We start from the raw sequence: 7564 nt of genomic DNA on the forward strand, positions 1-7564 counted from the left end.
ACGATGCCTACATCATGAGGCGTAGCGGGATGCCTGATATGATGATGCAGCTGCGCAACGAACGGGCATGTGTTGTTGGTGGGTACAGTCTGTCTGTCCTGTATTCTGTTTGGCCGAGCAGCACTACCGCTTCGCCAGTTCTAACGATATCCATGTGCTTTCCATTTAGGGGACGCTGGCTATCCCAACATGCCTTGGCTGCTGACACCTCTCCGCAACCCCATCACGCCGGCCCAGCTCCGCTACAACACCGCCCATGGCCGGACAAGGCGAGTGATAGAGAGGACGTTTGGCATGCTGAAGAGCCGATTCCGGTGCCTCCACAAGACCGGCGGCGCACTCCCATATGCCCCGGCAAAGGTTTGCAAGATCTTCATGGTCTGCTGCATGCTGCACAACATGGCAGTTGAAAGAGCTGTGCCACTCATCCTGAATCAACATGACGAGGACCATCCACCCGTGGAGGACGAAGGGCTTGGCAATGGGGCTAGTGATGTGGAGGATGTGGAGCCGCAAGAGGACATCCGGACTCGGCTCATACGCGACTTCTTTGCTTAGTGGTGAGTACCAGTGTCTGAGTGTGCACGCCTTGGTCCCCGTGTGGCATGTGTTGTGATGCGTGTCTCCACCTGCATGTATGGCACGTGAGTCAGAGGTGTGTGTGGGTGTGTCACTGGAGTGATGGTGGCAGTGATGGTAGTATTTCCCCACTCATAATTGTGACCTAGCATGTTGTCATCCATACATGTGTCGAGTCAATGCACATGCAAGTGGCTGTGCTTTTTGTGGCTGACTTCTTGTGTGTCTCTCTTCCCCAGGTACCGTCTTCTGGTTGCATTGTTGTGGCACTGCTATTCCTCATGGACATGGCATCGTGGGCTGACTCAGCGTTACAGGCACGGACACGTTTGGAAGTCTCCATGGGGTAAGGGATGCATCTGGGGTGTATTGGGTGTGGCAGTTGTTCACGATGTGTGCACACTGCCCCGGTCGGGGTTTGGTTCCTCTGCAGACATGTGGCATCCCCATGGGACACGACATGCAGCTGGGTACACCTGAATAGATGGGCTGCCTGGTTGTCAGTCATCAGTGATGGGATAGTGGATTGTGATGAAGGCATCAATGTGTGTGACACTGCCCTCGGACACATACGGTTAACATTGTCTTGACATGGCGTGGGACTTCCACATCAGCGGATGTATGGTGTATGGCAGTCTCTCCGTGAGCAGCTGTGGGTATTTAGCTGTTAGCCGACACTTGTGTGCCAGTTCCATGGCTATCACGCATTTGTGCTGCAGAAGGGGGGTGCCAGTGTTGGAGCCACATGTTACTCCACATGATGTGTTCATGTGTACTTCAAGTTGCCTCTGCAATCCCAAAAACATGACTATTAAAGGTGTCCCTATGCCTCCAAGGTGCCTCTTCTCAGTCAATGCTGGTGTGTTGGCACGGTGCATCCTGCATGTCTGGCATGGTATTCCCTGATTGTGGCTATGTGTCAATGTGTCGAGTGGCAAGATGCAAGCTGTGTGTGTGTGCTGAGACTGTGTATTGGGCATGATGTCCATGACTGTGTGGGTATTGTGACATGTGCCATCCCCATGCATCCAACGTTGTCCATGACCCCATTCTCTGCATCCACCGGACTCAAGCTTGCAGGACATGGTTCTGCCACCTGTCTACACATACCTGGGTGCCCCCCAGGACACGGGCCAGGATCCCTGACCTCTGCGCATGACTGTTGCTGTACTCAATGTGTCTGTCAGCACGGTTGTTCGGCCACCCCCTCAGCTGGTTCTGACCATCACGGGTGTGTATGGTGCTCCATGTCTGTCTTGCCTAAAAAACTGTGACCCATGTGTCCTGTGCCAGACTCAGGCCCCAGGGTGTGGATGGTTGAAGTGAACAGATGACTCAGGCATGTTTAGACTGTACAAGACACATGTTAGGTAATAATGCTACCAGCAGGCATCTACTCTTAATAGTGTGATTTATTATTGGGGGGGGGGGGGACAAAGTGAGGGGCTTTCCGGGATTAGGGAATCCAAAGTTCAGTAGGGGAGTTGGTGTCCTTGCCATTGGAAATCCTCAGAGTCCATGCCACAGTCTTTGTCAACATTGGTCAGCCAGTGACCAGCAGGGCCATGTGGCAGAGAATGTCTCTTGATGCTGTGATGCTGTTGCTCCAGTGGGCCAGGTGCCAGGCCAGGTGTCCTGGGAGATGGTGATGTAGCAGCCACCCTCACGGTCCTTTCCGTGGACGACCCGGCTTCCTGCGGGGAACCTCAGCAGCAGGCCGTGACGACGTCTGGGATGCTCCGTCGGATGTTTCCTCCTCCTCCTCATGATCCCTCCCTGTGGGTGGTGATGTTCTCCGCCTTCTGGCACAGGGAGGGTCGGCCATGGTGTCGGCCATCCGACGGAGTTCAGCGTGAATCCCCTGGGACGCCGTCACTTGCTCAGCCTGTCTGTCCTCCATCCTCCGTTGGTGTACCTGTAGACAGGCTATTAGCTCCGCATGTTGCTGGGCCTGCTGGACCTTGATCCCCTCGAGGACGGACACAACCTGGGCCATGCCCGTGGTGTCCTGCCGGTATGAGTCCAGAATGTTACGGACATGGGAAAATACCGGATCCCCAGCCAACTGGTCAGGCTCGCGCCTCCGCCGTCCTCCACTCCCACCACCCCTGCCCACTTGCGTCTGGCCTGCACTTGTGGGCACATCGGGTCTCCGGGACCCCTGAGGGGTGGCATTGGCGTTGTCGCCTGCCTCCTCCTGGGTGCCCGGGACACCGTGTCCCTCCTGGCGAGCCTGGCTGCATTGTGGTGTTGGGGCAGGGATCCTGGGTGTCTCCTGGGATGTGGCAGGAGTGGGGGTGGTGGTTGGCACGGTTGTACCTGACGCAGGTGCTGCAGGTGGTTGGACACCAGAGGGGCCAGGTCGGTCGGGGTCGTCCGCAGAGTGGTGAGAGTGGTCGCTGCCGGTGGGATCGGTCTCCTGCAGATCCGGGTCCTGTGAGTGTTCCCCCCCCAGTGTTGGGGGGTGCAGCACGACGTTGACCTGTGTGTGAGAGAGAAAATGTTAATTTGGATCCATGCAACATCCATGTTTCATCCGTTACAAAGTTGGCACATTTCCTCTTGGAATTAGGATCTGTCTTGCATTCCACTCACAGTGCACTTGTGCATGTGTGTGTCCCTTGGGCACCAATTTGGCCCCTTTAACTATGTGTGGCACAGTCTTACTTGCTGCGTCAAGTGTGACTGCAGTCAGCAGTGGAGTGTGCATGTGTGCCGAGCTATGCATTTGCGCCTTCCTTGTAGCACTGTACATGTGCACATGGAGTGGATCCACACACTTATATGATGCAGGTGGCTGTCCTTGTGCTCGTGTACAGGTTGTGACATGGCCCTGCGTTTTGCCATGATGAAGAGGGGGGGTTCTGGCACTGGCCACCCTTGTCTACATGCACGCAGTCCACCTGCTGACGAGCAGACATTCCCACACACCAAAGGACTGATTTGCTCTCCCTGTGTCTCCCTCCTTCTCTGTCCCCCTCTCCCTCCCTCTCTGTCCCCCTCTCCCTCCCTCTGTGTGTCAGCCTCCTCCCTGTGTCCATCTTCCTGTGTCTCCCTCCCTCTCTGTCCCCCTCTCCCTTCCTCTCTGTCCCCCTCTCCCTCCCTCTGTGTGTCAGCCTCCTCCCTCTGTCCATCTTCCTGTGTCTCCCTCCCTCTCTGTCCCCCTCTCCCTCCCTCTCTGTCCCCCTCTCCCTCCCTCTGTGTGTCAGCCTCCTCCCTCTGTCCGTCTCCCTCCCTCTCAGTCCCCCTCTCCCTCCCTCTGTGTCCCCCTCTCCCTCCCTCCGTGTGTCACCCTCTGTCACCTTGGCCCAGCTTCCTGGGCACACACTGTTAGCAGATCTTTGAGTGGCCCTTGGCCTGTTGATGTGAGTTTGTTTCTGATCTCCAGGCACCCATTTTGTCTGCTGTGTGTCTGTGCGCTGCTGCTGTGGTGGTGTGTGCTGCCACTCTTTCACACTGTTGGCTGTTCATTAGCTGCTGGCATGTGCAAAACAGTGCCTTCACCCCCATGTGTTGATGCAAGGCGTCCGCCATTTGCTGGCAAGTCATTCCTGTGTTGGGACACAGTGTTTGTCTGGCTGTGACCTAGGCCATATGGGCAGAGGGCATTGTTGTCTGCTTTGGAGTCGCACTATGTGATTCTTGGTGCCCAGCCTCCCGCCATCCGGGTTACCGTGTCATGTGTTGTTGTCTTCTGTGGCCTGTGACTTGACATTGTCCAGCTGGGTGCATGGGGCATGGTGGCAGCAGTGGCATGTGCCTGCTCATGGAGTGTGGTTGAGTAATGCGATGGCTTGTGGTGGTTGCGTGCCTGTTATTAATTTTGGTTGTGGTTGCAGTTCCCCCCATGTGAGGTGCGTTGTTTGTGTACTCACCCGGGTCTCGGAGTCCTTCTACTCCTTCAACTGCCTCCACCGGCAGTATGGCCATCACCCTCTCCTCCCAGGGATGGTACTGTACGGCTCTGCGGGAGGGCCCTCCTCCGGTGGCGTTGGCCTGGTCGTGTTCCTCCTGTCTCTTGGCTCTGACCCTCCTCCGCAGATCGTACCACCTGTTCTGGCAATCCTGCTTGGTCCTCCTGGTGTCCGCAACAGCATTCACAGCATCGACGATGGTCTGCCACATGGCTGTTTTGGCTGCCTGGCTGGTGCTTCTGACCAATGTTCCAAAGATCTGTGGCTCGACTCTGAGGATTTGATCAACAAGGACCTCCAACTCTCGGTGACTGAACTTTGGATTCTTGGTAGTGGGCATGGTGAGGGGTGTGGGTGGGGATGGTGTGGGTGTGGGGGGGGTGTGGATGTTGGGGGGGGGTGTGGATGGTTGTGTGTGTGTGTGAATGTGATGAGAGGGTGTTTGTGAGGGTGGTCGTGTGAAGGTGTGCAAGTGTAAGATGTGGTGTCGCTTGTAGTCTGGTTCTGTGGTGTCTGGCAGCAGTGGGTCTGTTGCAAAGGCTCATGGTTTGTGTGTGTGGGCCCTTTTCATTGGTCCATGGGTGGGTGTGGCAGTGTTTGAATTTTGGGTGGGTGTGTTATAAGGAGTCGTGGTGTATTGGGCCTCTGTTTGTTTTTGACAGTTGCAGGTCAGTGATTGTGTTATTTTAGTGGTTGTTGGCCATGTTTAGTGGCTGTGTGCCTTTCGAATGGTGTATTGTTGTGTTGTTTTGTTTTGTCCTTGTTGTGTACGTGCGTTTTGAGCGTGTGTACGGTGTGTACATGGGCCATTTGGTTGTACGATTATGTCCTTGTGTGTGGCTTTGTATGACTCGTACATGCGGTTGTGATGTTGGGGCATGGGGTGCGCTCCGTACTTAGGAGGTTGTGTTGGGGGTGCGCCAGGAACGTACTGGGGTGGGGGTAGACGGGGCTATGACACGTCCTGGGGTGGGGGTGTGGCTCGCACGTACTGGGGTGTAGGTACACGGGGGGTACGACACGTACAGGGGTGGGGGGGTGTACATGGACGATGGTACGACACGTACTGGGGTGGGGGGGTGTACATTGACGGTGGTACGACACGTACTGGGGTGGGGGTACGACTGGAACGTACTGGGGTGTGGGTGGACGGGGCTATGACACGTCCTGGGGTGGGGGTGTGGCTCGCACGTACTGGGGTGTAGGTACACGGGGGGTACGACACGTACTGGGGTGTAGGTACACGGGGGGTACGACACGTACAGGGGTGGGGGGGTGTACATGGACGGTGGTACGACACGTACTGGGGTGGGGGGGTGTACATGGACGATGGTACGACACGTACTGGGGTGGGGGGGTGTACATTGACGGTGGTACGACACGTACTGGGGTGGGGGTACGACTGGAACGTACTGGGGTGTGGGTAGACGGGGCTATGACACGTCCTGGGGTGGGGGTGTGGCTCGCACGTACTGGGGTGTAGGTACACGGGGGGTACGACACGTACAGGGGTGGGGGGGTGTCCATGGACGATGGTACGACACGTACTGGGGTGGGGGGGTGTACATTGACGGTGGTACGACACGTACTGGGGTGGGGGTACGACTGGAACGTACTGGGGTGTGGGTGGACGGGGCTATGACACGTCCTGGGGTGGGGGTGTGGCTCGCACGTACTGGGGTGTAGGTACACGGGGGTACGACACGTACTGGGGTGGGGGTACGACTGGAACGTACTGGGGTGTGGGTAGACGGGGCTATGACACGTCCTGGGGTGGGGGTGTGGCTCGCACGTACTGGGGTGTAGGTACACGGGGGGTACGACACGTACTGGGGTGGGGGTACGACTGGAACGTACTGGGGTGTGGGTAGACGGGGCTATGACACGTCCTGGGGTGGGGGTGTGGCTCGCACGTACTGGGGTGTAGGTACACGGGGGGTACGACACGTACAGGGGTGGGGGGGTGTCCATGGACGATGGTACGACACGTACTGGGGTGGGGGGGTGTACATTGACGGTGGTACGACACGTACTGGGGTGGGGGTACGACTGGAACGTACTGGGGTGTGGGTAGACGGGGCTATGACACATCCTGGGGTGGGGGTGTGGCTCGCACGTACTGGGGTGTAGGTACACGGGGGGTACGACACGTACTGGGGTGGGGGTACGACTGGAACGTACTGGGGTGTGGGTAGACGGGGCTATGACACGTCCTGGGGTGGGGGTGTGGCTCGCACGTACTGGGGTGTAGGTACACGGGGGGTACGACACGTACAGGGGTGGGGGGGTGTACATGGACGGTGGTACGACACGTACTGGGGTGGGGGGGTGTACATTGACGGTGGTACGACACGTACTGGGGTGGGGGTACGACTGGAACGTACTGGAGTGTGGGTAGACGGGGCTATGACACGTCCTGGGGTGGGGGTTCGACTGGAACGTACTGGGGTGTACCTAGACGGGTGGGGGTATACATATACGGGGGGTACGTGTCGGACGTACGGGGGCTGGGGGGAGTGTTGGGCGCGTATGCGGGCACATGTCTCCATGGTTGCTGTAGGAGTTCGGTGCGGACGGTGTTTTTTCCATACGGTTGTAACCTCGGACGCACGGGATGGATCGTGATTCCTAGGTCGGACTTGGTTTTTCACGTTTGTAAGGTAAATCGTCCGAGGACGTGTCGGACACATTTTCCGACCCGGGGACGTGTGGGGAATGATTCCCAGTGCGGTTCGTATGGACTTTTTACCATGCGAATCGTGATTGCCAGTTCGTACGGCACTTGTACGATTCGTACGGTAAAAAGACCCGATACGAGTCGCACGGGGGAATTTTTTACCGGATCGTGATCGGCACCTTGGTGTCCAGCACCTTCCCTGATTTAATATTAACTGGAGTCAGAATAGTAAATTATATATGTGTAGTGTACTGCACATTGGTGTAGGAATATTACATTTTATATGTTATAGGTCTGTGATTTTAAAATGTTTTTATAATCTGTAGTGGTAATATGTATGTATAATAATTTATTTTATATTTACAAATACAATAATTATAACAATATATTTAGA

Source organism: Triturus cristatus, chromosome 6, assembly GCF_964204655.1.
Source record: "Triturus cristatus chromosome 6, aTriCri1.1, whole genome shotgun sequence".
Lineage (NCBI taxonomy): Eukaryota > Metazoa > Chordata > Amphibia > Caudata > Salamandridae > Triturus > Triturus cristatus.